The following is an 8,467-nucleotide window of genomic DNA, read 5'->3' as shown; positions in this document are numbered from 1 at the left end:
AGCGAGTGTGGAGGCTTCACGCTATTCTCTGCGGCATCCATGCACAATTCGCCACGTGCCCCACCGAGAGCAAGAACCACAATCCTGATAGGACTGGTAGTGGCAGATGTAGAGTGAAATTACCATATTATGTGAAATATTTGAGTGCTTCCAGCTGTTACAAATGTGACAGGCCAACAGGACTTTATTAGCATATATATATATATATATATATATATATATATATATATATATATATATATATATATATATATATATATATACAGTGAGGAAAATAAGTATTTGAACACCCTGCTATTTTGCAAGTTCTCCCACTTGGAAATCATGGAGGGGTCTAAAATTGTCATCGTAGGTGCATGTCCACTGTGAGAGACATAATCTAAAAAAAAAATCCAGAAATCACAATATATGATTTTTTAACTATTTATTTGTATGATACAGCTGCAAATAAGTATTTGAACACCTGTCTATCAGCTAGAATTCTGACCCTCAAAGACCTGTTAGTCTGCCTTTAAAATGTCCACCTCCACTCCATTTAGTATCCTAAATTAGATGCACCTGTTTGAGGTCGTTAGCTGCATAAAGACACCTGTCCACCCCATACAATCAGTAAGAATCCAACTACTAACATGGCCAAGACCAAAGAGCTGTCCAAAGACACTAGAGACAAAATTGTACACCTCCACAAGGCTGGAAAGGGCTACGGGAAATTGCCAAGCAGCTTGGTGAAAAAAGGTCCACTGTTGGAGCAATCATTAGAAAATGGAAGAAGCTAAACATGACTGTCAATCTCCCTCGGACTGGGGCTCCATGCAAGATCTCACCTCGTGGGGTCTCAATGATCCTAAGAAAGGTGAGAAATCAGCCCAGAACTACACGGGAGGAGCTGGTCAATGACCTGAAAAGAGCTGGGACCACCGTTTCCAAGGTTACTGTTGGTAATACACTAAGACGTCATGGTTTGAAATCATGCATGGCACGGAAGGTTCCCCTGCTTAAACCAGCACATGTCAAGGCCCGACTTAAGTTTGCCAATGACCATTTGGATGATCCAGAGGAGTCATGGGTGAAAGTCATGTGGTCAGATGAGACAAAAATAGAACTTTTTGGTCATAATTCCACTAACCGTGTTTGGAGGAAGAAGAATGATGAGTACCATCCCAAGAACACCATCCCTACTGTGAAGCATGGGGGTGGTAGCATCATGCTTTGGGGGTGTTTTTCTGCACATGGGACAGGGCGACTGCACTGTATTAAGGAGAGGATGACCGGGGCCATGTATTGCGAGATTTTGGGGAACAACTTCCTTCCCTCAGTTAGAGCATTGTAGATGGGTCGAGGCTGGGTCTTCCAACATGACAATGACCCGAAGCACACAGCCAGGATAACCAAGGAGTGGCTCTGTAAGAAGCATATCAAGGTTCTGGCGTGGCCTAGCCAGTCTCCAGACCTAAACCCAATAGAGAATCTTTGGAGGGAGCTCAAACTCCGTGTTTCTCAGCGACAGCCCAGAAACCTGACTGATCTAGAGAAGATCTGTGTGGAGGAGTGGGCCAAAATCCCTCCTGCAGTGTGTGCAAACCTGGTGAAAAACTACAGGAAACGTTTGACCTCTGTAATTGCAAACAAAGGCTACTGTACCAAATATTAACACTGATCTTCTCAGGTGTTCAAATACTTATTTGCAGCTGTATCATACAAATAAATAGTTAAAAAATCATATATTGTGATTTCTGGATTTTTTTTTTTAGATTATGTCTCTCACAGTGGACATGCACCTACGATGACAATTTCAGACCCCTCCATGATTTCCAAGTGGGAGAACTTGCAAAATAGCAGGGTGTTCAAATACTTATTTTCCTCACTGTATATATATATATATATCTCTATCATTTAGGTATGTATATATTTATACATGTATATATATATTAATCATCTACATCAGGGAACGGAGTTTGCAATAGTAACCTAGACGTTCCCCGTCTGTCGTTCACTCGACGTTGTGTCTAATGATGCGACACTAGGGGTCCCTATTCAATAACACCCTGCACTGAACCATGTACATGGGTATCAAGGAAGGCGTTCTTTTCCAACTCCTCAAAGACCCTGTGGAGACCACAACCTGTCCAGGCTAGAGGGAGGTAAAGTGTGGCAAAATAAGTCACATGGGTTTTCAGACCACATGTGGAAGTGGTGTGGTGGTAGATCCTACCTGCTGAAAGGGAAGAGTTGCTACAAACACGGCGACCGGGGGGCAGGGGGGACTGCCCAAGGGAGACGTGGGTCCACCGGTAGGGGGGACCGTACTGTGGAAAATACACACTGAGGGATTAACCCACGAGGGCCCATCCTGTGGAGCACCTATTCCAGTACAGAGCAATTAGTACCCTTAGTGGGACTTCTTTATATATATATATATATATATATACACCGATCAACCACAACATTAAAACCACCTGCCTAATATTGTGTAGCTCCCCCTCGTGCCGACAAAATAGCTCCAACCCGCATCTCAGAATAGCATTCAGACATGATATACTTCTCACCACAATTGTACAAACCAGCCCATCTTGCACCACCAATCATCCATGCAATTATCTAATCAGCCAATCGTGTGGCAGCAGTGCAGTGTATAAAATCATTCAGATACTGTTCAGGAGCTTCAGTTAATGTTCACATCAACCATCAGAATGGGCTGGTTTGAGTATTTCTGTAACTGTTGATCTCCTGAGATTTTCACTCACAAGAGTCTAGTGTTTACTCAGAATGGTGCCAAAAACAAAACACATCCAGTGAGCAGCAGTTCTGTGGATGGAAATGCCTTGTTGATGAGAGGTCAACAGAGAATGACCAGACTGGTTCAAATTGACAAAGTCTACGGTAACTCAGATAACCACTCTGTACAATTGTAGTGAGAAGAATATAATCTCAGAATGCTATTGGCGCTGTTTTGGTGGCATGAAGGGGACCTACACAATATTAGGTAGGTGGTTTTAATGTTGTGGCTGATCAGTGTATACAACCCTGTACACAAGGAAAGAGGAGTTTGAAACAATTGTTTTTAAACTGAAGAAAAATGTGAGACAGAATCTGCCACAGCAGTTTGTGTATTAAATTAAAAGAATGCATTTTTATGTAATTGATATAGCTAGATGCTAACACTTACAGTGCATGCAAACTCAAAAAGAGGGTGACAAGATAGCATTCAATATCAAGAAGCATTTATATGTGTGCACTCTTAAAGGAAGGACCGTCACTGGGGTGGTACCCTGAAGGAGACCTTTTTTGCACATAATTAGAATTTATTACTCGCTTTGGGTATATTGTAGCATAAGGAGAGAAAAAATTCTGTGTAGGAACATTTTTGTTCACAGAGGAACAAAACATATAAATGTATATTTAAAGGTACACATTAGGTGACCAGGGGGTCAAGGTTTGGATGGTTAGCTTTAGCAGTTAGCCCCTGCTGGTACTGGTTTATTGTAACTAAAGAATTTCTTTGCATGCGACATATAAATTGGATACATTTCATTATATTATAGAAGTTGTCTGCTGCAAGGAGTTTTAATACACAGCAGAATGATCAGTGACATTGCATTTATTGCTCAGAAGCTGGTTGCAACAAACCCTTTAGGTTACCGGTTTTCTCAATCGATTTGGCACATTTACTGAAACAAACTAACAATTGTCAAAACTCTAAGTACAACCCTCACATCACGTGATACATTCAGCACACCACTCTATGTGACCTGCAAAAGATGATTACTCAATCAAAAGCATTAACTCATTATTCAAACGTAAATAAATCCATCAATGAATAAATCAATGTCATCAAAACAAAAGGTTTCTTTATCATTGCTTAGACCAAGAAAAAAATGCAAAGACATCTTGTCAAATGACAGAGTACTCTGAAAGTGAGATAGTTACCCACTAATACTGTAATATTGTCCAATTGCTAACATTTTATATGTAGGCAGCTGAATTGTATTGATGTCAAAGAGTCATGCACACACTATACTTTCAACAAAACATTTATTCAAACATTTCTCATCATTTTATGTACACACTTTTCAGCCAACCGAAAATACATAAAGAAAGCTTGTATAGTAAAAATATATACAACAGCAAAATTCAAGAACTACAATATGTACAAGAAAAAAGAAAATATGCTGCAAGTTCATCAACCCCATGGGTCTTCCAATCTCTCCTCTCTGTCTGGCCACAACATTTCATCTACATCACACCTGATATCCTCCATTGCAATGCAACGAGGGAAAAATCTTATGGCATGATGCAGCCACCCCTACAACAATCTGCTGTGATATCCAATCTTGACCAGCAACCATTGCACCCAGTAAGGACAACTGGTCATGAGGCTGGTGATCATAGACCTTCCATCTCCATGTAGAAAATAACTTCCTAATGGGATTTAGGAATGGGGAGTATGGTTGGAGAAACTCCATAAAAAACGTGGGTGGACAAACCATTTCCTGACTGTATTTGAACGATGGAAACATTGTCCCAAACTATATTGGCAAGTCATTTCTTACCAACCCCCTCTCGTTCTCGGGAATGAGATCCCTGTAAAGAGTTTCCAGAAAATTGAGGAGACGTTGTGTGTTATAGAGCCCAATGATGGGAATGTAGCTGAGTACACCATTCCTACATATGGCAGCACACATTGTAATGTTCCCTCCACGCTGGCAGGGCACATCAACAGTGTCTCGGTGACCAGTAATGTTACAGCCACATCTCCTGACTTTGGTCAAGTTGAATCCTGCCTCATCAACATACACAAAAATGTGTGGGGATTCATCAGCCTCCGGCTCCATCACTCTCTATAAAAGATAGTAAAGCAATTTAGGAAATAATTTACAGTAGACATTGTAAATCATACAGTTACACATATCCCACATTGTGTAACATACTCTGCATATACCGGTTGTACTTGTCAATACTGAAAGACAAGGAGATTACAGCACTGTGTAGTGTACAATGATGAATTCTTACCTGTACATACATTGCTCTAAATTGTGAGGAAATTTACTTGTTCCCCATCTAGCCTAAGTCTATCCATCTGACAGCTATTACTACGACACCACATAACTATTATGTGTCTAATACAGTATATGTGTGACAGGTTATTGTGATTGTTGGTTGTTCTATTTAGCATGAAGGGATTTACACAATGACCATTGTATAACTGCATTTGAGAGTAATATCATTCAATAGCAAATCAATGCAAACTATTTTGAGCTGCAAGGCTTACTCAATGTGCCAAAGCAATTATAAATGACTATAGTCATATGAACAAATGAACTAATGTTCATACAGTTTGACGAAGTTTAATAGTCATTTAACGATTGTGCCAAAGCGATTGAGAAAAACTGTAAGTAACCCCTTAATCATCATTGTAAATACTTCATGTACTGTCTAATAGCTGAAAAACAAATCTGCAGGGTTTGTGGCAAACTGAAACTGGGAAGGCTCGATTTATTGGTGCAATGAATGCAAATATTTTAAACAAATCAGCTGGTTTTTCCAAGGAACTGAAAAATAGGAAAGAGTCACATCCCTGATGCTTTCTAATATTCTTAGGTGCAATAATCAGATGTGCACTGGTATGTCAGACTCTATACATGCTACAGTGTTCAGTGGTTGTAAGAGTACTAAAGATTTGTCAGTCAGAATTGTTTTGTTTGTTTTAAGTTAATTGGTTATAAAGAGTTAAAAATCACAAGTGATAAAACATCTGTTATGTAAACTGCAACTACAACTAGGAATAGAAAGTGCACCAGATACAGAAACGAGAACTCACAGATGCAAAGCCTGATGTAAGATGTAGGTGAAAGCACCAGGACAAATTACTCACTTTATTCTATTATTTGAGTTTATTTCATTAGAATTCGATTTGAGAAAATAACTTTGATGCCAGTTGTAAAACAGATATTCATTGCTATCTTTCAAAAAGAAAAGAAAAAAGAAACAAGTAAAAGTTAAATTTGGACACCCAAAAGTCATGCACAACATGATGTCATACGTATTATGTATGTACTTCCGCAGCTGTTTTATGCGTGGTCCAGAATGGCTATTGCAGCTGACCAAAACGTAAAGGTAATGTTTTAATACAACCTCCATAAAGGCCTTTGCTTTTCCAAATGGAAGAAAAAGGTAAAATCAGAATGTAGAGTCCTGCATTTTGTTTGCTAAAGTAAAGACGACAGAGGTCAGTTATTTTGTCTTACCAATTAGCTTTACGAGTCTGTTTATGACTGGATAGCCGCCTGGACACTGCTTGCGTACAAAGCCATTGCAAAATTATAGATTATAATCACAAGATTTAAATAGCATTGGCACTTTATTAAGACCATAAAGATTTCCATATTGAAGAAAAGTATAGTTTCCCATATTCATATTCAATTTCGTAGCATTCTGAAATAGACAAGTCTGTTTTGATGACAGAGAGTGGCACTTCTTCTTTCCAATTAGATAATGTTGATATTTTGAACGGTGTGTATGTTATTCATTTCCATGGATTCCATACATTTAGCTAATCCAGTAGTTAATGTGTATAGAATGGAATTGCAGCAATCATGGAGGAATGAATGTTTTGTTAGTCTTTAATAATCTGCCCTCACTTTTTTGCTTGGCTTTTCATGTCTCTTAAATAGTAGAGCATTGCATTTTAAAATATCTGACTTTAATCGACATTTATGTATCATAGTCAATCTCAAGTTAAAGAGAAAACACAAAACATTTACTGCAATGAGATTCTATTTTTAGCTTTAAAAATATATTTGAGGCAATACACAACTACTGCATTAGTTCTGAAAAACAAATATAAATTCAAAGGCAACTGTACATAGAGTACAGTATATGTAGTGTACCTTGTTTTATTAAAGGTATCTGTTGAGTGGCAGGATAATCCCTATGGAGACAATGCTGTGGTGGTGTATGGAGAAATATCCTATCCCTTAAGGAGGTTTATTCCTAATATGAATGGCTACCAAAGATACATTTCTATGTAAGCCTTTATAATTCATTGAAGGAGTCTGTCTCTCCTTACCACTCTGATACCATTCTGCAATGTGTTTGCAAAAGGAAATAGAGGTAAGGTAACAGGGTGCAACCTATGAAAATAATTATCAACAGACAGGACATTCTGGATGCAGAGAACAGGAATAATGGTAAGATTTTACACTCACTTGATATGAGAGCCTGAAGAGATGGACAACACAAGGATGAGGAGAAGAATATCCGCCTGAAGGGGAAAAAGAAAAAAAACTGGAAAAAGAAGGCGGAGAGGCCATTAAATTCTTTGAAGAGCAAATGATCTGACCGACATGCTTTAGAGAACATTCATTCAGAATGTGTTTGCATTGGATAAAGCTCATTGTGTTTTGCTCTTTTTCTTACAGTTTTTTTTTTATTATTATTGCTTTACTACTATTTACACAAGCAAGTGGTACATTTCCAATGTACTTAAAAATGCACTTTTTTTCAAAAATGTCAGCATATTTATTATCTGTTATGTTAGTGCAATACACAAAATCACAATGTGTTATTTTCACTACACATAATACATGTGTACATACATAATATATCTATATACATTTTCATTTACAGTAACTGCCTTTCATAATGCCATTACTATCACACTTTTCATTTGCATCTCTTCTCATTCAGTTTAATACGTTTGTCTATCATTTAATCCAACTGATCTTAATGGTTAATCTATTAATCATTTGGTATGTCTATAGATTTTCATCTGGTCTGATTATTGTGTGTTGGTTAGGTGTAAACTACAGTAATTGAGAAATAATTCTCTACATGGAGGTGGAAGGTGTATGATCGCCAACCCCATGAGCACGTCACCCTGCATAACTGCAGAGCAATGTCAAGCCTGGATTCGTCAATCCAGAAGGTTTTTCCCACCGTGCATGAACAACGAGGATATTCACCGTGATGTTGATGGAAATGTATGGCCAAATGTTGAAGACAGGCTTGATGGTAATTACTGTAATGTATTGTGTATTTGTGATTTTCTCTATTTAAAGTAAAGTTTTGAAAAATCTTTGCTTCACATCAGCAGTGTTGTAAAAATACAAAAAAATAATAATAAAATAAATCCTGCATGAATGACTTTTGATGTGTTTCTCATCAAATATTACTTGTTGTATAAATATGGATTTTTTTATGGATTTTGTCAATTTGGTTGTATAATGTAAGTGTAATATCTATTGTGATGACTGTGTATATTCCAGTACAGTAACATACATTCAGCACCAAGTGTGATTTAAAATATGCATCTTGCGTTGTTTTCTGTTTTATTAACTGATTGGAAAAAGTACTAAATTGAAAGGTCATACTGTTCTGTTTGGTGATTAAACCAAATGTTCTTTTTACACGTTACAATAATGTTGTGTTTTAAAACAATGATTATGTGGAAAGAAAATATTTATAACTG

This window comes from Xyrauchen texanus, chromosome 36, assembly GCF_025860055.1.
Source record: "Xyrauchen texanus isolate HMW12.3.18 chromosome 36, RBS_HiC_50CHRs, whole genome shotgun sequence".
NCBI classification, from domain to species: domain Eukaryota; kingdom Metazoa; phylum Chordata; class Actinopteri; order Cypriniformes; family Catostomidae; genus Xyrauchen; species Xyrauchen texanus.
The sequence above is the reverse complement of the archived record's forward strand: the minus strand, read 5'-3'. Positions refer to the sequence as shown.